The sequence below is a fragment of the Eubalaena glacialis genome, chromosome 11, assembly GCF_028564815.1.
Source record: "Eubalaena glacialis isolate mEubGla1 chromosome 11, mEubGla1.1.hap2.+ XY, whole genome shotgun sequence".
Lineage (NCBI taxonomy): Eukaryota > Metazoa > Chordata > Mammalia > Artiodactyla > Balaenidae > Eubalaena > Eubalaena glacialis.
The window spans coordinates 71,956,127-71,977,623 of record NC_083726.1 but is presented as its reverse complement, the minus strand read 5'-3'; the positions used below and the strand labels follow the sequence as shown (position 1 = coordinate 71,977,623).

General features: G+C 39.1%; 1 protein-coding gene and 1 non-coding gene across 7 annotated transcripts in view; both read right to left on the bottom strand.

The window, feature by feature from the left end:
* Window positions 1-21,497, bottom strand: part of PRICKLE1 (prickle planar cell polarity protein 1) — a 106,904-nt gene that overhangs the window by 69,626 nt on the left and 15,781 nt on the right. The window lies entirely within an intron of this gene.
* Window positions 79-151, bottom strand: TRNAN-GUU (transfer RNA asparagine (anticodon GUU)). The gene has a single exon. It is a non-coding gene; the product is annotated as a tRNA-Asn (tRNA).

Below are 21,497 nucleotides of genomic sequence, written 5' to 3'. Positions count from 1 at the left end.
CTCTATTCAAAATTTTCAATTTGTTTTTCAATTTCTTTTTTTTTTTTTGGCTGCGCCACTTGGCTTGTGGGATCTTAGTTCCCAGACCAGGGGTTGAACCTGGGCCCTCAGCAGTAACAGTGCAGAGTCCTAACCACTGGACCACCAGGGAATTCCCTAAAATGTTTTAATAGCAGCTTTTTCCTCACCTAACCAGGATCCGAACAAAGTGGTACACTGCGTTTGGTCACTAGGTCTCTTTAGACCTTTTAGACTAGAATAGTGTCCCCATCATTTCTTTAAATCACACTGGCTTTTCGAAGCATCACAACTGTTGTCTTCTAGAAGGGCCACATTCTGGATTTGGTTGTTTCCTTATATCGTCTTTTAACATATTCTGCTAGCCCCTCCATTTCCTGTAACCTGTGTCAGGTTTGATTGGATTCTTGGAAAGAAGATTTCACTGGTGGTGGTATGTTTCACATTGTTTCACAGTGCTCACGTTGCTTCCTATTGCTTCACATCAAGAAACATATAAGATTGCCCCACTGTTACTGAATTTCAGAGTGATCACTTGGTTTAGTTGGTGAGCACTGTATTTCTCCATTTTAAAAGTGGGTTTCGTTTTACTTTGTTTTGTTTTTGTCAATCGTTAGTATACATAATTTTTTTGGTACTATGTAGATATGCTATTCCTCAACAATTTCTCAATTTTTGTAGCTATTTTTTATGTTATGTTTGTAAATCTATCATGTTTTACCAACTAAAATCCTCCTGCAACATTCATTATTTGGGTTGGGAATCTGGTGAGCCAAATCTGCCCTACTCCCACCTCCCAGTGTCACATTCATGGACCCAACCGCAGGTTCAAGCCTTTTCCTCCACCTGCCAAGTAAAGATGGTGGGCCTTACCTTTTGCAGGACAGGGGAGTTCCATCACGATATGGACAGAATTCAATCTCTACCCAAAACTCTAAGAACAATGCTAACCATCTGGTAAAATTAGTTATGCTTTTTAAAATGTTTATTTTATCAAAGTTTTATATACACACACAGACACACATACACTTTTTAAAAGCAAAACAGTGCTAAAAGGCTCACAACAGAAACAGTAGTCATTTGGCCGCCCTTGGCCAACAGAGTCAACCACTTTTAACTCTTGTAGTTATTTCTTCCACTACTTACCTCCATATTTCTAAATAATATGTAGAACTATTATACTTAATTTAAAAATTTTAGTCATTATCTCTGACTTCCTCTTATAGTAGATGAGGATTAGCTGCTTTTCCTATTACTGGCTTTGGAGGAGAAGTGAACGTGAACTCCTAAAGTGACCACACTGAATTTTGACAACAACTAGCACATGGTTAGTGGGCCTTAAAAATACTGTTGAATGTCATTGGATGAATGATATAGATATCCAAATGCATAAAGCCAGGATGCATTCTGCAGTTTCTCATAGCAAGTATGCATTGAGCAGAATGTAGCAGAAATACCTAATTTCCCCAAATCACATACATTAAGTTGGTTATTTATATTTTGTTTTAGTATGTTCTTAGAAAACATTAAAATTCAACACATTAAAATATTTTTAAAAGAGGAATGTCATGAAACTAATTTAAAGGACTCAGTAAAAACATCTCTGCAGCCCAAAGATTTTTTTTTCAAGTAAATTCTTAATTGGCAGTAGAGAAAGAAATCTCTACTTTCTTACTTTAGATGTGAGAAAGTAGTCTTTTCTAAACAATGATGAGCAAACATGCTTGAAAATATATGGGAGACCTTCCCTGGAGTCATGCAGGCTCAGAATTCAGCCCTTTGCCTCACAGAATTTCAAAGTTTGATGCTAAGCCAAAAAAAAAAGTATAAGTTATGAGTACTCTGAAAAGACTCCCACCTCATTAATATGTCTCAAAACACATTGCTTAAGGGTAAAGTTAATTAAATCACAGTACCCATAAATTTGAAATGGATGGATAATCAATCACAGACAAAATTATGTTATACAAAGACAAAATAGGTGTAGTGGACATTAATAAATGTTAAATGAAAACAGATTCATACAATGGAAGGAATTTTTCACCTGACTTGCTGCTGCCTCTTTGTATTATCCAGCTTTCGGGACTATCTGAGGCAAACTGATGAAAGAATTAAATATTCTTCTTCACTTGGAACCCTTTAAAGTGGCAAATCTTCCATTTAGTACTTGAGAATTTCTCAAGCTGACTTCAACCAGCATCAAATTTTCTAACAAGGCACTAAAACTCTTAAATTTACTGGCTGAGTTATGTAGCTTTGTGAATTTTCCAAGAACTCTCTCTCTGTGTTTTGTTGTTGTGTGTCTTTGGGCCTTTCACTTTCATTGCATTTCAACTATTTTGCAAGAAGAGAAAAGAAAGAAAGAAATTGAAACCAGCCATTTTGATTACTTGTTAATAGTTCTGACAAAATAGACCCTGAGTTTTGTTTTTTGGTTTTTTTTTGGTAATTAGCTGCAGGCTCCAAGTATTCATGTATTATTACTTACAGGAGCAATCTGGAGCAGATTTGAAATTATTTTCCGTAGCTGGAATAATTTCTACCCCCTGTAATATTACTTCCCTTGTATGTCTAGCTTTTATAACATTGAATCTCAGAATGGGGAGGCTCTTAGAATGAGCTACTTTCGGGGCTTCCCTGGTGGCGCAGTGGTTGAGAGTCCGCCTGCCAATGCAGGGGACGTGCCCTGGTCTGGGAGGATCCCATGTGCCGCGGAGCATCTGGGCCCGTGGGCCACAGTTGCTGAGCCTGCGCGTCTGGAGCCTGTGCTCCGCAACGGGAGAGGCCGCGACGGTGAAAGGCCCGCGCACCGCGAGGAAGAGTGGACCCGCTTGCCGCAACTAGAGAGAGCCCTCGCACAGAAACGAAGACCCAACACAGACAAAAATAAATAAATAAATAAAAAATGCAAAAAAAGAAAAGAATGAGCTACTTTCAAACCTCCACTTGAGGCATCTTCCTAGCAAGTGCTGATAATAGGAAGTGGTGCACGGTGGTCAAAAGAGCAAGGGATTGGGAGCCAGATGGTTTTACCCATTTCTAACAGAGGCTAACAACAGATACCCAGGAAGTACTTGGGCAGTTATGTAATGTAATAGACACACAAGAGCCAGTCGCACAATGCAATAGACAAAACCCCAGGATGTGGAGTTGGAGCTTTGTAGACACCTGTGTGTCTCAGGATAGGTTACTTCTCTTCTCTGAGGCCCAGCTTCCCCATCTGCCAAATGGAGAAAATAATACACCTAATTCACAATGTTATTTTTAAAAACCAAATGGGATAAAATGTGTGAGGCTCAGAAAGTATGAGCTACCATTATTAGAACAATTCAGATTAAAAACCGGGAACTGGATAAACCTACTTTCAAGGTTCTCAGATTAACAGTATTATGTACCTAATGAAGGCAGCGATATTTATAACTGACAATTTTAATTTATGAGAGAAGAAAATCAAGGTTAAATTTCACAGTATATGTAGTAGAAAAATATCCTCTATCTTTAAATCTCCCTAATATATTAACAGAAAAGTATGTATTTGTGCTTTCTAAGCATAAGCGTAATATAGGCGACAAAAAGGACAATCCAGGGTCCTCCCCCGAGGACAGTCCATCTAGGAGTACACAGCAGTCACGCACACCAGAATAACTAACTACACAAGACCGTATAAGCTAAGTGGTGAATAAAGGGTCCAGAATAATAAGTTCCAAGGAGCAAGGGCTGGCTCCCTTTCAGGAGGTGCGGTCAAAGAGGAGGGGGAATTTGAGCTGGGCCCTAAAGGTCAGTTTTCCGGAGAGGAGGTGGGGAAGAGGAAGGTCATTATTTCAGATGGAAAGAATGTGCTGGCCTATCCAATCCCCATCTACAATTTAAACTAATGATAAAGCTGCAAACCAGAGTCTCAGAAGGTTCCCTGATTTGGAGTAAGAAGAAGGGAGAGAACTTGTGCAGCTTATAACTTTCTAGATAAGGTCGCCTCTCCCCACAGGAAGCTAGAATAAAGGTATGAGGAGTAACATTAAGGAACAATTGGCGCCCATCCCAGCGTTCCTCATCCGCCAGGGTTCCCAAGCCCCCGTGGCATCGAGGGGTCTTGCTGAAGCTGGTCAGAGGTAAGAACGTACATCCAACAAGCTACAAGCAGAATCCACACCAAATGGGGGTTTGTGAGAATACGAAATAAAGAGTGTAAGAAACACAAGAGGGAAACGGGTTAAAATACCTGTTGTTGTTAAGCTGATCTTGACATAGTTGCATGGGTCACATGCAGAGTTCTCAGAGTGGGGCTCCCAGTGACTCAAAGTCTCCTTTATGCCCTGGGACGGTGTAATGCCCGCATCCTCCACCCCACTGCTACTGACCATCTCCACCTGGGTGACTCTAGGCACCCTTTCCTTTCTCCTGCCACAGTCTATCTCATAGGATATGCATGCCTCCTCCCAACAGTGGCCTAAACCAGAAACCTGAAAGTCCCCATGGACTTCTGTCTCTTCCTTAGACTCTTTAATGGATGGGTCACTATCTCCCCAGTCTGGTCTCACCTCCTCTAATCTATATATTCTCCAGACTGCTGCCACAAAGAGTCTCACTTGCAGGATAAAAATCTCAACTCCTTTTTAGCAAGGCAGAAAAGGGCATCATTACCTGGCCCCAGCCGACCAGTCTGACCTGAGCTTCCAACACTCTTTCCTTGAAATTTGCATCCTGACAACATCTAATTACCTGAGAGGTCCCGGAACTCACCCTGATTTGGGGCCTCCCTGCCTTGCAAACACTCTTCTCTCCCACTGTGCTGACAACTTGGAACATTTCTATTCATCCTTCTAGCCTTAGCTCAAGTCCTTTCTCTGCTCTGATTCTTTACTGACACCTGCCCATGTGCTGAGATGCTCCCCATCCATGTATACCCTAGAACTGTGACAATTTACAATGTCTGTCTTTGCACCTGCTTTGTAAGCTCCTTGAAATCAGGAACAAAAACCTTTTTCCTTCCAGCTCTAGCATCCTGCACACAGCGCCCACCCAAACAAAACTTTGTCAAGCAAATGACTAATTTTAAAATGAAAAAGAGAGGAATCGATATTATTTGGTTAAAATCAACAAGTCTGAAGAAATCCACTGCGAACATTAGTCTATTTAATTGGAGGTGGGGTGGACTTGCATGGGGATATTCTCCAACAGTTTATCTTTTCTTTGAAACTGTCAAGCCAATGAAATAGACTCACGCATGTTGTACAACAGGGCAAGGAAGCAAAGGAGCATTTGTTTAAAAGAAATGACTTCTATGGTACTACCTGAATTTACAGGGTTTTGGAACTCTTTTCCACCCTGCTGGTACTCAAATTTAACTAGAATATTTTCAACCCCTTCTCTACTACCAAAACAACAAAAATACCACAAAAATTTAGAACCAGCCAGGCAACAGAGATTTAGCACCGTCTTAGCTTTGAGAACTCTCAAAATTACATTCAAAGCCCCCCTATAAAATGGGAGATGTTATGAAATTGTCTTTGCATCCCTTGAAGAAAAGGGTGACACACAGAATCATGCTGGAAATCGCAGGACTGAACTCTGAAATCCTCAAGTTTTGAGTATTTGGTTAATTGCAATCATTTACTTTCCTTGGGAATTAATAGAAACCATCTGCTTAATGATAAAGCTGAGCTCTGCAATTATTTGAGGAAACATGTGCTGTAGTCAGCATCTTATTGAGGAAGCCTGCTAGACATACATATATATTTTTTTAAATTAAAGCCAATCACATTCATTAATTTAAAAATGCTGGGTTTTTAAAATTTATCAGCACCACCCTTGTTAATATGTACCTATGCAACCTTCAATTTTAAACTTACGGTAGGTTAAATAGCTATAATTGTACAGATGGCTGTGATCACACATCAGAATGTTGAGGTGATCATGAGAAAAAAAATAAAGATGAGAAATAAATGTCCACTCTGAACCACATACCCGCCTCTGGGTCTCATGCCTGTGTGCGGAGGGATATTTCCCTCTCCTAGCAAACAGGAAAATGGCTGAGTGCTCCAAACAAAATTCCTTTGAACTGGCCATCTCTCAAAGCTCCTGCTAATTCTAACTGCAGTTCTGCTAGCAGATGTGAAGAAAAACAGGCAGCTTTTGTTACACGGCAGCCTAGAAAATGGGAAGAGCCAACGTCTCCTCTGAATGGCTGTAAATATTGATCCACCTGTAAAGAATAAGGGTGCCATCTCTGAATGGTGGCAAATAAATAAAGCAGGAGGAGAATAGAGGAAAGAGAAACACACATGTTGGGCCAAGAGCTCCAAGCCAGTTTCTTCTGTGTGTGTGTGGCCCAAGGGCGGAGGAGATGTTTATTTGGACATCTTCCCTTCCGAAAAGAAGCCAGCTGACTGTCTGCTTTTGTATGCGTCCACTGCTAGAGCCCAGTTAACTTCATAGGCAAAGACCATCCAGTTTTTAACCAATGTAACGAAGGATTTTGAATTTTTAAAACCAGTTGGTAAGAAACAGCTAATCCTCACCACTCCAGCCCACCAAAAAAACCCACGTTGGCTCTACAATGTTTAACTAGTTATTACTGTGGTCCTTAACCTACAGAACAGCAGAGGGGTTAAGAAGATGGGTTTCGCAAAGTATGACAGACACTGACTGAAATCTCCATTAGCCATTCACTACCTGTATACATTTAAGAAAGTTACTTAATGTCGTAACACCTTATTTTCTATTTCTGTAAAATGGAGAAAATAATAGTATCTACCATAGAGGGCTGTGAAAATCAAAAAAGATAATGTATGAAAAGTGCTTAGTCCAGGGCCTGGAGCAGAGAAAGTGCCCACAAATATGAGTTATCTTTGTCATTTTTATTCTTATTATCATTATGGCCAGTCTTACGGTAGAAACTAGCAGGAAAATCTTAGGAATCATCAAGATTGCTGAGGGATCATCCCTGCCAGGGGCATCATTGCCAGAAAGAAGGCATCCTCTCTCTTCTTTTGAAAAGGAATCCAGGGAGGAAGTTGAAAGAGTTGGGCTGAGGTAGCTGTGTGCAGTACCACAAGCAGCCATTCTATCAGAAATGTACACAAAGACCCTGTTTTAAAGTTGAGTAAACACAACAAATCTTTTGGCAAAGAGGGAAGAGGTGTTTTAGAATATGAATATTTATATGCCACCCTCAGTTTCTTTTTTAAAAAAGTTTCAAACAAATATGTCCATTGTATTATGTCATCAAAAGGCATATGGGTTCTAGAGTCAGAGGGACCAGGGTGCCTCCCCCGTGCTGCCACTTACCCTAGGTGACCTGGGGCAAATCACTGAATGTCTGCATCAGTTTCCTCCTTTGAAAAGTGGTGATAATAAAAATACTCATCAAGTTATGTAAGCATTAAATAAGCTGATACTACCATGGGTCTTAGAACTGAATTCATTTTGCTTATCATTGTAAAGATTAAAAGAGATAATGCATGTAAGCCTTGCATGTATTAAGTGCTCATTACACAGTACCTATCATTCTTACTGTTAAGAAATTAGGAAATAAAATGAACAAACCAGAAAAAAGTAAAATAACTCAATTTTTACATGGAAACTTTTAGAATTAAATAGTATAAAAATGACCAGAATTGTGGTTGGAGAAAGACACTATTTCCAAGAAAACTATGGAAATTTATTTCCCTAATAATCCTTTAAAAAGGAGTCTGGACTAAGACGTTCCAAAGGTGGGAGATGACTTCTGTATTTCCCTTTTAGACCCGTTAACAGTTCACAAATTATTCAGTGGAGGAACTATTAATAGAAACCTGTAAGACAGCAAAAGTATCACAGGAAGCAAGGCAAATGCCTACTAAAATGGGAAGCTCCAAGTTCAAAAAAGACTTTTAGCCAAACCCAAGAGAAGAAAGGGAATGCATTTATTAATGTCAACAAATCCAAGTCCCATTCGAGGTGTAGGTTTTAAAATACGGAACTTTCTCCCTAAAACCCAGGTTCAAGTTCCCTTCATCAACTCTTTCCCTAAGGCACTGGGCAATAATGGGTATTAATATGAAAATTTCTCTAGTCTGAATCACAGAGAATGGACCTAGACCTTTTTTTTAACGAAGAGTACCATACTAGGTAGTGCAATACAGACACTTGGAGGGGAAGGTCCACTTAAAAGTATTGCTTTGAGTGGGCAGCTTTAAAAAAGTTTTTCAAACTCCTTTAGAATACACAAATTCTGTTAGACTATAAAGGAAAATAGAATAAACTTAGCCCAAATATTTTGGGGGGTTTAAATAATATTATTTTGTTTAAATACGTGGAAAACAATAATCTTTCTGTGGGACTATAAAATCAGTTTAGCAATGTTTCTTTGCTTTCCTTTTCTTATCCCCACCTCCAAAATTTAAAATCTTTCACAACATATGTACTGATTACTACATACATATAATTAATTTTTAAAATAAGAATGTACAAAAATAATTATTTCCAATGTATTTTCAAGTTTCAAATGACACAAGAGCTCAGGGTTAAATTTTTTCTCATTTTTTTTATGGTCTAACACATAATTTTGAAATGTGACACATGAGTATTTGTAAGTTATAATAGAGTCTAAACATTTTAACAGTAAGAAATAAAGCTTACTTATTCAAGAAGAGCTTTTTAAAATCGTCCCTCTAGGATCCTTCTAGAATAACCATTATTGCTATACAGTATTTTCTTTGTATGTTACATGGTTACTCAGAATTAGCAACAACCTTACTCTTATTCCTAGCGCATATAAACCTTTCATTATTCTAGGGAACCCAGAAAGTAAAAAGAATTACACCTTTCAGCATTTAATCACCAAATTTGATTTTCTTTACAAATAGCCTGAAGGTAGGTCCGTAATATTATGTATCTCTTAATTCCACTTGGAAGGTAAGCAAACATGTACCAGCCCACTTAGTGCCTGAATACAATCCATATTCTTTTCTGTGGTTCAGACATAAAGCCCTATTGATTATGTTCAAGTGGCCACTTACAAGGGTGCCTTAAGCAAGTGCTTGTTGAATTCACTGAAGGAGGTTCTCTGGCCTTGGCAGAGGCAAAACGCTACAGACCTCACCACCACCGTGCCCCAGCTTGAAGGTTTTGATGGCTTCCTAGGGTAGAGGATGAGGCCCCAAACTGGGAGATGTGGTCCTCCGACCTATCCAGCTTCATCTCACAGCATGCTCACCTTTGCTCTAATAACCACCAACAGTAATAACTACTACCCACACAGGACCTAAGCACTGGATATAAAGCAATTAATTTCATCCTTACAACACCCTGTAGTGGAGGGACTATTATTACCCCCACTCTACAGAAGAGATTAAATGACCCGCCTGCAATCTGCCAGCTAGCAAGTGTGGCAGCCGGGATTCAAACAAGCACAGCGTGGCTCCAGGTCTGAGCTCTCCCCTCTTGACACTTATACAGAGATAGGGTCTGGCACAAAGTAGGACCTCAATAAATCTTTATTAAATGACTGAACAAATGACTTCTACAATTAGTCAAGAAGTCTATACGGTCAATCCTGACTTCCCAGTTTCTACACATAACTCCATTATGAGTTTCAAAAGAGGATTTAAATGGATAATGCAGAAATTTGCTCAGCAAATATTGCAGAGCACCTACAATGTGCCAGGCACCCAGGCTAGAAGGAGACACTGCCCTGCCTCCAAAAAGCTGATGGCCCAGTGTAGGACACAGACCAAGAACAGGCCACTAATTGTTACCAGAGTGGTGACTGCTGGATGCTACTCAGCCACAGAATAGCTCGTCTGAGCTGCAAAGAGCTAAGCCTTGGGGAGGGTTCAAGACAACAGTGAATGCTCTATAAATAAAGCCAGTTTATTCAACACATATTCATTCTGCTTAAACCTTTTGTGAGCTGGCCTGCGACAGTGCCTGGCCTGAGGAGCCACTCAATTACTGTTTGTTAAATGGATGAAGGAAGGGACAAATGAAGGAAGCAAGCCAACTGTGACTGGTCACCTTGTTTGATGACCTTGGAAAATGCATTTCAGGTTCTAACCAAACTTGCAGGCTCATGTAGTTCAGGTCTCTCATTATATCAGAGCAGGAGAGGAGCCATAGTTAGCAACTCCCTGCCCCCCACATATGCTTCCCTTAAAAACAAGGGGCAAGTCAATAATCAAAATAGCAAATGGAACTCCAGATTTTATATCACCTATTCACACACCACCCTCTCTTCCTTTCTGCAAATGCTTTCTTTTTAAAGATGTCCATGTTTACTTAAAAGATGCTTTAGGGATTGGAAGGGCTCGATCCCTCCTTATGTCATCTGTGACACATGGAATACTTGAGTTGTTACAATTCCGAGCTTTCTGTGGGAGTCATTTTGTTTTTATAAAACTGGCAAATCAAAATTCTAGGTTTCATGACTGCTTTATGTAACCATGCAAAGTTTTTCTCTCTATATAAAAAAGGTTCCTCACACACATTAAAATACTTATTCCAAAATCATCACAATTTTTTCAATCAAAAACTGAACAGCTTTGACATTTTAAAATAAGAAACTGTCACTTTCAGAATTTGATTAAACTATTCTAATAGCAAGCTGGAGTCATTAAAATTGGCTTTTAGAGAGAGACTTCACATGCTTCGTAACTGGCATACTGTGATGACAGCCTCCAAATCAGGCTTCCAAGTAAGACAGTGTCTCTAAAGACTGGATAAAGGCATGTCACACACGAGCCGCCCATTAGAAATGTGTTTCAATCTTGTTTAATCATACAAATGCTACATCTTCATAATAAAGTAATACTATTTTGCATAAATAAAATGTAATATTTACACTTTAGTGCACACATATTCTTGTGTTAGAAATGGAAAGATATTCTGGGAAACACTTATGCCACCTTAATTCAAAAGTAAAGTACAAAAGAGCATTTCATAATTCTTCTCTTTGTCCATTATTACCATTAAGGGTGAAAAATGGAGGGAACAACCAATAATTTGTTAATGGTTTACGAGAGAAATGCCAGGTTAATTAAAACAAAAACGGCACAATGTTTCCTAAGATTTACTACCATTTTATTGAAGGGCAAACTTTCTTTAAAATTCCAGATGTGAAAGTGCCTTAGGAAAATTCCGATGCTGTTGTGGAAAATGCGGTGAAAGTCTCCGACAGGACGCGGCTTGTCTGGGTCCCCAGTGGCTCTCCCGGGACCAGGAGATGCCAGCCGGCAGTGGGCGCTGGACCACAGGCTCACTGGACAAGCACCACTTTTGCCTTTGGGTCACTAAGCTACAAAGAAACGCTCTGTTTTAAAAGTCTTCTTACAGAAAGTAATAAAGTGCTATTTCTTGGCTTTTACGACCTTATATTCTTTTAAAGAACTTCATTTTCCCATATAGGAGCCAGAGCTGATGTATACGGTTGATATGGTATAAGCCACAGCCAAGGGAAGCTAAACTGAGAAGGCAGAAGATACTGTTGGAAGTACAAGTATATTGAATTAGTTAATTTTCTTAGGCAGTCAAATAGTTACCAAATAGGCAGGATTTTTTTTCTTAATCTGACATTTAACCAGGCGTACTGAATTGAATGATTTATTTTACACGTCTTTTTTCATTTGTGAGATGTCCTAGCTTTTAGGTTGCAGTGTAGAGGGTAAATTTCTGTAGAAAACTGAGAAATTGGGAGCAGTAAGTAGTTTGAAAGAAAAGAAAATCAAAGGACAATGAGTTCAGGTCTATGTGAAGTGCTAGACATGCACTGAAACTCCTTCAAAGCAATCACCTTTTCTTCTTTGTCACTAATATCATCTCTCATTTCAACAGCCACTCTGTTTCCTGGTGGCTTTTAGAAAATAATGTTACCCTATATAATCCATTTAGCCATCAGAGGTCTTTTATTTAGAAGAGTTATTTTGATGTCAAGATGCTTAAATGCTCCTTCCTAATTAAAATGTACCAAAATAAAACCTACTTAAGACTTTCCATGGGAAGGGAAACTTCCTGATCTCTATTCCCTTAGATATAGGCTACCGACCTGCCCTTGGCTCCAGTATTGATTTTACCTGATTTGATTGACCACAGTTAAACAGGTTTTTACCACATTCTCACAGCAGGGGAAGTACATTCCAGGTGCAAAGTCTGGAGCCTGTGCTGAAGGTGTTATACGATACACAAATCACTGGCAAGCAAAACAATTGTATCCATGCTCCCTAAACATTGCTTCACAAAATTAATGTGCTAACCATTAGTTCTATATACGCTGGAAAAGAAATAAATAGGAACAAGTTCTTCAAACAAAGTGGAGATATAAATTTTTAAATATCACAGATAAAATGGGAAATCATTCAACATTTAGATATTCTTAGTCTTTGAACTCAGTATTCAAACTTATTTATACCATTTCTATTGTCTGAGACTATTTGTTGAAGAGTGTGGAAATAATGCCAGAGACAGAGTGTGGGAGAGAGAGAATAAAGTGATCCAATTTTCCATTAAAGGCAAGCTTTTGTTAATTCTGGACTAGGCAGTTATTTAGTTACATCTGTGCTTTGCCGTGGCTGAAGTCAGTACCCCCAACACTGGACAGTCACCTCACACACGGCCACTACTGTTCACAAGCAACGGTAGGCAAGAATGGATGTGCATCTGATTCTGGAAAAAATTTCCCTTAATCTTGGCAGGTCCCAAGCACCATCTTCATGCAAGAAACACATGTACCATTGGCAGTTCTGAAAACCCGTAATAATATTGCTAACTTGTGTTAATAATATAAAAAATATTAATAGAATCCTACCCCCCAAAAGAACGAAAATGTCTTCCAGGATTTGTGATGCCTGAAATGCTATAAATCTCTGAAGACAGGTTATATCCTTCCCACTTCCCTGAGGCATTTGTCACATTGCCAGACAAGATTAGAACCAGATAAGCCTCAGACACTTTTTGAAGATATTAGAAAGATCATGTTAGGGGAAGTGGCTTAGGGGTTATACTTTATCAAACCAACATCCTTCAAATGCCTCTTACTAATAATACACTGTTGTCTGCTACAGCAAGATGGTGGATACTGAGGCAAGAAGGGAACCATATACTTAGTAATAACCTTTATTCTGTTTTCCTTTTCTGTGTGCTTGTGAGGGAAAGATCTATTAAAAAGATAATAACACAATAAGACAATATAAAATAAGACAATAGAAAAGTCTCCAGCACCAAAGGCATTTTTCACTATGAAAGCCCTTTCTAACCACTCCCAGTCACTTCTCTGACCTTCTTTTTTCTAAACTTTCCTGTTACTCCACCCAAATTTTTCTCCTGAATAGTATTTTTTTTCCTACTCCATTCGACTCACAGTTTTGTAACACTCAGTCACAGAATAGCTTACTACTGGCATCTACCTTGGTTGAATATGTGTTTTCAAATGCGTTATTTACAGTAGAAAGTTAATGCTATTCTGTCCAAGAACTAATGAACTAATTTGGTGTAAATTTAAAGGTCGTACTTTAGAAGCCCACAAATGTTTTTCAATTGCAGGCAACTATATACATTACAAATCCTCACTAGAGATTTTATCAGGGTGTATAATGAAATTTGTCTCATTTTCCATTTTAGATGTCCATTTTTAATGAAAATGACTCAATGCTTATGTACAGTAACTATGAAAAGTCATCTCTAAGAATGGCCAAGATATATTGCTAATTCAAAATCACTGTGGGAAATGTGTCAGTCATTGAAGTCACCTTACGGTTGCTCCCAAACAGGTGAAAATGTAATGTCTCAGCCCCCCATTTTCAAATCAGTCAAAAGGCAAAGATATCTTATCTCATTTATTGTATTAGAATTAAAATATATGTGCTAACATGGTAAGATTACAAAGGGAAAGATTAGGAGGGGGAGGGAAACCTCACTAGAGATTGTCTACAAGAGTGAAACCCATTTTGAAGATGTAAAAGATGTTGATAACAGACTCAAAGTATATTATACACATAACAGAGCTAAAGGAAATTAAGAAAAGTTGCTAATGTACTTGAAATGTTCCTGAAATCAGCTGAAGTGAATTCTGAAATAAAGCGCCTCTGGAAGATATCTTAAAAATAAATTTAAAAAAAGAAAAAAATTAGAACTAGCAATGAAAGAAATGAGAAATGAATAAATGAATGAATATATGTAAGAAAAGCCAAAGGTGTAAGTATTCACTAGGAAATAGATGAGAAAGAACCAAAGCAAGGCAAAGACCTGCAGATAAAATTTAAATATCAACTTCATACTGTGGTGAAGACGCGAACAGTTTCCTTATATGAAGAGTGGCTTCAGTACCCTAAATCACAGATGGAAAAGAGAAAAAAATAAATGATATAACAGTGGAAGGAACTTTGCTGCTAAGACAGATGATGGAGATCACTGGCCAGAAACACTGGATCACCAACAAAGACATAGCTTGCATTCAAATTTTAGCAGATTTAATTAAAATTTTAAAATTGTGATCAGGACAATTTCACAGCTCTGGAAGATAAAGAGCTAAGTTACTGCCACAAACAGAAACTTGCCTGTGGAGAGCCAAGTTCAAGCAGGGTGAGTAAGAATACTGACTGCTTTTTTCTCAAACTACACTTACATATTGGGGTTTTTTAAAGCCATATATATATATATATATATATTTTTTTGCATTTCTTTGCAAGACTTAATTACAGACAAACAAAAATCCTGATCAATTGTTTCATAATTAAATAGAATACAGTTGGGAGACCATATAATTTATCACGCAAACCAGGACATTTTTTGAGTGCAATTAATAACTATGTTGGGACAATAGACATAAACCAGGATGTATAGTCATCCTAAATATAGCACAATTCTAAAGTGAAATAACATAAAAAAAATTGGACTCACCACCCACCCTTCTCCCACTATGAAAAATGTCCCTTTCCAAAATGCTATCGCAATCCTTCTGGAGGTCGTATTTTAAAATGTAGGAATAACATTTCCCAAACTTCAATGAAGAATTCAAAGAAATATCCTTGGAAGGGTTAGTTGTAAAAGGATTTAATTTAATTTTTGTCAGTTTCAGAATCATTTGGATTCCAAAGTCCTAGTGGAATGTAAACAAAAGCAAAAGGATACATTTACTGTAATGTATCCAGATGTAGAGCTTAGTATCACTGGTAATAAAGAACAATAATTTAATGATTGCAAAAAGGATTAGCTTGCATTTAATTTGCATTAAATAAATACAAATACATTTTATCTGGGGCAAGACACTAGCACTAGCAAACTGAAAGTAAACAAAGAATCTCAAAAGGAGTTAACATTGATACCATATGTTTGAAAATATCATTCATAAATATCTGAGTCAATACGGTCAAGGTCAAATACAAATATTAATACCTCAATTAGGGTTCCCAGATTCAGGGACATCTGAGTTGCTGCTGGATATCACTAGCCTTCTGGGGACAGCAGCTCTCTCTGTGCTGAGGAACATTCAAGCAGCACAGCAGGACTGCTGTGGGTGACGCCTAAGGGGAGAGGCCATCAGCGCTGAAAGTTTTAAAACAGGGGGTTCTTCCAAATTCTCATCAGCCAAGCTGGAGAGAGGGGAGAGCAGTGTGGGGAAGGAAACCGGTGGGTTGGGTCGCCTTAAGAGCCCAGAGACTCTGGGAAGTACCTCCATCTAGGAGGGTGTGTTTTGGAGACAGGGGGAGTAGAGGAGGGGTGTGGGAAGCAACTGTCCCACCTCAACCTCCCCCCATGCCCCATTCCCAAAGTGGTGCTTTATCAGAGGCCATAAAGACCCTGATGAACTGGCATTAAAGGAAGCAGCATGGAATATAGGATGGGATCCTTAAGGGACACAGGGAAAGAGAAGAGGTAAACAAAAAGGGAGCCCTTTTCATGGGTTCACTCTCCCCAATGACCAAAGGACCAAAGCAGCACCTCCTCCTTACTGGTAAAGCCTGGCTAATCCTGCAATTTTTTTTTTTTTTTTTTGTCCTCATGGCTTATGGGATCTTAATTCCCAGAGCAGGGATTGAACCCCAGCCCCAGCAGTGAGAATACCCAGTCCTAATCACTGGACCACCAGGGAATTCCCCAATCCTGCAGTTTTATCCATTTGTTCTGTGTATTTGTTTGCATCTGCTTTTTTTTTTTTTGCTAATTGTTTTTCACCCACAGCCAGTTCCCCTAGCTTCCTTTTTTTTTTTTTAAATCAGCACTGACCTCATGATCCCAGAGGCTGGTGAGGGGAGGTTGCTGGAGACCGACTGGGCTAAAGGAACTGACGGAAGAACTACAACTACCCTCTGAGGAGCTTTCCTCCAGGTCTCTGGCTTTAAGGCCTGATTCTGTGGCTTTTATACTCACCTACAGTGGGCCAGAACGAGACTCTGGGGGTGGGGGGAGGGGGAGGGAAAATGTGGTTCTGACCTGGAAAGAGACAATCTAAGTAAGATATGGCGGCGCTCTGTCTGGCCTGTGCTGCTAGATGGTTAAAGGCAAAGGAGAGGCTCGAGTGAGATGCTTGACGGGGTGGGCTCAAGAACCAGGCCACGGAGGGCTCATAGGAGAAGCACAATTTGAACGAAAAAGTGGCACAGTCAAATTTTCATTTTAGATCACTCTGCACTGTGAAGGCAGCAGGGCTAGAGTCCAGCAGTCTGGATGGTGGTTTAGTGAACGAAGATGAAGAACTGAATCTTGGAGAGAAGAGGATGGCTGGTCCCAGAAATGTCCAGGAGGTAAATTAGATGGGACTTGTGGTTGAAGGAATGGGAAAAAGAGGAGTGGAGGATAACATTCAGGTTTCTAACTTGGACAACTAGGTGGTTTATGAAGTTACTAACTTAGGACATATATATAGATGGTGGGAAAGGTTTGAGGATGGACGGTGGCAAGCAGAGTGGCTGGCCGGGGAGGTGACAGTAGGGTCTCAGCGTAGGTACGCTACGTGTTGATCTCAAGCAAACTAGGGCAAGAACGTACTGGACTCGTGTAAGAAGTCTGGATTCCAGTCTGGTGCTAACATTTAGTTAACTGTGTAACCCACAGTGATTCTCTCAACCATGGGGAACCTGATTCTTCATTTATCAAATGAGACAACTGACCCACAGTTTGTTACCAGGACTAAATGAGAATGTGTGTAAAAGCATTTCAACGCTGAAGCATTGAAAGTCTGAAGCTAAGAAAGCCTCCACACCCCGCTACACTCATCAAACGTTCGGTACTATTTTCAGCCAGGAACCAGAGGTACAGAAGTGGACGGTGATCTCACAGGGGCTGATACAGTCGTCAGGATCTGGTGTCCCAAACTTGGCTTTTCACTTGAGAAACATTTATTTACTCATCAAGGAAAAAATTTTTGAGCCCCTACTTTACACTTATTCTAAAAACAGAAACACAAGTAACACTGTTTTCCTTAAAGGCCTCAAACTTCAGGGTGCAGGAGATAAAATATAAAGAGATGAATTATAATATGTGTTCAGCACTGTAACAGAGGTTGCATGCCATCTTTGCCAAAGGGTTAGCTAAACTCCTTACTATTCCAATTTTTGTATATGAGGGGCAAAGAGATTATTACTACTATTTTACTTTATTACTTTTTTACTACTATTTTAATTTAATTTTTTTTTTTGGCCGAGCGGCATGCAGGATCCAAGTTCCCCGATCATGGATTGAACCCATGCTCCTTGCAGTGGAAGCACGTAGTCCTAACCTCTGGACGGCCAGGGAAGTCCCTATTTTAATTTTTCAATTGAAGTATAGTTGATGTACAATGTTCTGTTAGTTTCAGGTGTACAGCACAGTGATTCAGTTATACATAGGGTAGGTGTGCTAAATGCATTTTCGACTTATGGTATTTTCAATTTACAATGGGTTTATCGGGACACCTAACCTGTGGGCTGAGGAAGATTTGCATATGGAATACTTTTCCATATCAAAAGCAAAAATTTTTATTGTGATATTAAGCTTCATAATGCCCTTATATTTGCAATTTTTATAAAGTATAGTTCAAGTCCACGTTCATTTGGAACAGAAGTGACTGCTTTTAGGTAATGCATTTGTTTTAAGAGAGGAAAGGTCATTTCAAGTTTGTTTAAGACTGCCATCTAGTGCCTCCTTTCTCCCTATTGGATGCAGAGGCTTTCTGTGAGCAAGTCAGTTTAAGGAGAGTCTATAGTTAACTTTCTGGATTGGTTAACTCAGGTTTTAGATAGATAGCAGTAACCTTTTTCAGCTTGGATGTCATTCTTACGGTACCAGCTGTGCCGATTAAGGAAATTAATTGTCCTGCTCAGCAGTCTTAGAGAAAAAGTGAGGAACAGACTTGAAGTAAAGTAAAAAGCAGTCATTTATTATCCTTTGTTGACCTATGCAATTAGACATGACCCTCAAAACAAGACAAATTAACTCCTTTGTGGTGATGTAATCCCTATAACAGATGGATCGATGATGGAAACATGTAACCCCACCAAGGTTCATGTTTAAGATGAGCAGTGTGGCACTAGAAACTCTGCTCTGGCCGGTACAGCTGAAAGATTATGTCAGCGGCTGAACAGCACACATTCTGAAATCAGAGTACTGCAGAGACACCTGCTACAGACTAGATAGTCACTGTCTGACCCAAGGCATTCCTTTGTGAATCAATGTGAAATCAATGTCCCAGCATGATGTTAGGTGGAACTGTGCAAATGGACAAGTAAACCAGTAAGGGACACACAGCAAAGGAGACTTCAGCCTTATGAGCTCATTAGCCAGTTGGAACTGGAACAGTTCCAAGACACCTGTGTGGTTATGTCCACCTACCTGAATTACCCTGGAAGTTTCAATTGGATACAGTTCCCTTCCATGAGTCATAGATTAAGTTTTACTGTGCACTGTTAAACAATTGTCATATTCCACGCTTAAGTGGCTGCCTTCCAAATGGGGTATAAAGTGATTTTTGTGATAAAATTCACTGGAGTCCTAAAGTATAAACGAAGTGTACTGGTTTTAGATAAAATTCCATCTGGCAGCTCAACTTATCAAGACATTGATTTGATTTCAACAGCTCACAGAATTATGATTAGGCAACTCTGAATGGCACCCATATGTCTCTTCCTAGAAAATACCTAGTTTACTCATAAGTAAAATAAATCTTTAAGAAAGTCCTTTCATATTTATTTCCTTTTAATATCACAAGTTAAAAATTCCAAATTCAGTGAGTTCTTGAAAATTATTATATAAACTTTAAAATATATAGTCAAAATAAGAAAATATTTAACTTTATTTTGAAGCAACTATTTTGTATATTTGGGAAATTATTTTCACAAGCATTTATGTGTTAAGGTCAACAATAACCAGTTTAATTTAATATGCAATAGTTTGTGCGAATGTAACCTTAACCCCAGAAGTTGTCTCAGCAAATATAAAACCTTTAATTTCCTAGGCTTTATCGTGCAAATCCCCTCAAATCACCTGTCAAATTCTACCTTCATCTAGCCACTGAAAAAGGTAGAGTAAAATGTAGCCTATTTGAACCGTGAAAGTAAGTATAAACATCATGGATAGGTAATTTTTGCACATGTTAATATGAGAAAAGAAAAAAACCAAATATTTTGGGTTTCTCCATATTATAGACTTGGTATGAGTTTCAGAGTCAACAAAAAAGACCAGTAAAAGGGATTTTATGAAGTTATTTCCTCCTCCAAGAGAATTCAAAAAGAAGCTAATAGGAAAAAGAAAATGTCCCTGTAGCTTATATTATATATTGATCAAAACCAAAATCCCTGAAACCAGCCTAGGGGAGGGTGAAACCATCCAGCACAAACCCAGTCTGAAGTTAAAGCCAGTGGTGAGAAGCAGACAAACTCCAGGGTCCCAAGCCTTTGGTTTGGAAACAAGCAGGGATTCTGGTGGCTTTTCAAATCCAGCTCCTGGGATGGAAGCTTGCGCTTGTTTTCATGGTACAAGATGATGATCCCCCAGCCAGACTCGGGTGACCTGGGTCTTCAGGTCCTGATGTGCCAACAGCCTCGTGAAAGTCACTTTCATTCATTGAGCATCAGAGGGCTCATTTGCTAATTGAGGCCAAGCATCCTTCCTCTTGCATGAGTGCATTCCCCAGCCCAGCCCACCACATCGTGGCGTCCTGAAGGATGGAGCGGGTGGGTCACATCTTTGGATCTTCCTTTCCTTTTGCTTCCACTCATCACCCCCTTTCTTGTGCTGTACAGGAATATGTCTATGTTTCTTCAATAAATATTTGTTGAATGAATAAAATGAATGAATGAGAGATAAATTTTAAGTGTGAACAATTCGGGTAGATTTCATATTACAATTAACCTTCAAAGATATATAAGCATTTGCAAATGAAAACTATCTATATTCCAGATGATCTTCATCTATACTTTAGAACATTTAAACAAGGAATATTTATGGGTTTTCCCCCTGCCAAGAAACATTTAAAATATATCACTAATACTTAATTTCCTTATTTAAAAAGTAACACACCTACAGCACAAACTATGGAAAAAATGAAAAAGGGACACAAAGTCATATCCATTCCTAATCTACCCACCAAGAAATAAACCATTACTAACATTTTGCTAATACAAAAACTTCACGGAGAGTCAGTAGGCCATCCACACAGGGCATCAAACCCAAAGCACCTGGGGACCCATAGGTCAGGGAGAAGGTCCTCAGTTTTTGTATGTTTTTAAAAGACTTTTCATCAGTTAATCCAGGGAGTTCCTCGAGCATTGCAGGATTGTTTCGTCCTAAAGAAATTTAGTGGCTTCTGATCGCTAATTAGACTGTACTCAGTTACACTGAGAAATGTAATGGCCAAATAAATAAGAATATTCCACAAAGGAGTCAGCTTGAGAAATGAAAATAATAATCTGAGGGCTGCTTTAAAATACTGGAGCAAAATAACCAAATTACCTTAACAGGTATTATCTTCAAGCCAGGACCACTAAAACATGTGCATGTCAACTAGACCAAAAGCCAAGGATGGGCCCATGCAGGCACCTCTCCCTTGGGTTGCATTAGAATCAGGCTCACAAGCTCCCATCCATTTTTCTCTTTATGGATGGACTCTATTTGGCCAACCTGCAATTCTGATTTACCATCAGTTCTCCTTTCTCTTAAATTGCTGACATAACGAATAGGTGACTTGACAAACATTGTTCCCAAAGATTGGGAGACTAAAGTATTTTATCCTAAGAAACAAGAAAGGCAAAGCAAAGGCAATCATTCTTTACAACTATCGTGTGCAGCAGTGGATGCATGGTCATGGAGATTCTCTAACACAGCCAAGGAAGTGATAATACTTCCTAAATTTGGACTGAGAAAGAAAACGTATTATTAATTCTCTCTCAGCATTTGTATAGATTTCTTCTATCTGTGGTTTTCAAACTGTGTGCAAGGACCCAGGACCCTCACCTGGCTGAGGAGGAGACAAGGGCACTGAAAGGGCAGGGCTATAAACAGGAACTTTGAGTTGCCAGGTAACATACAGGATGCAC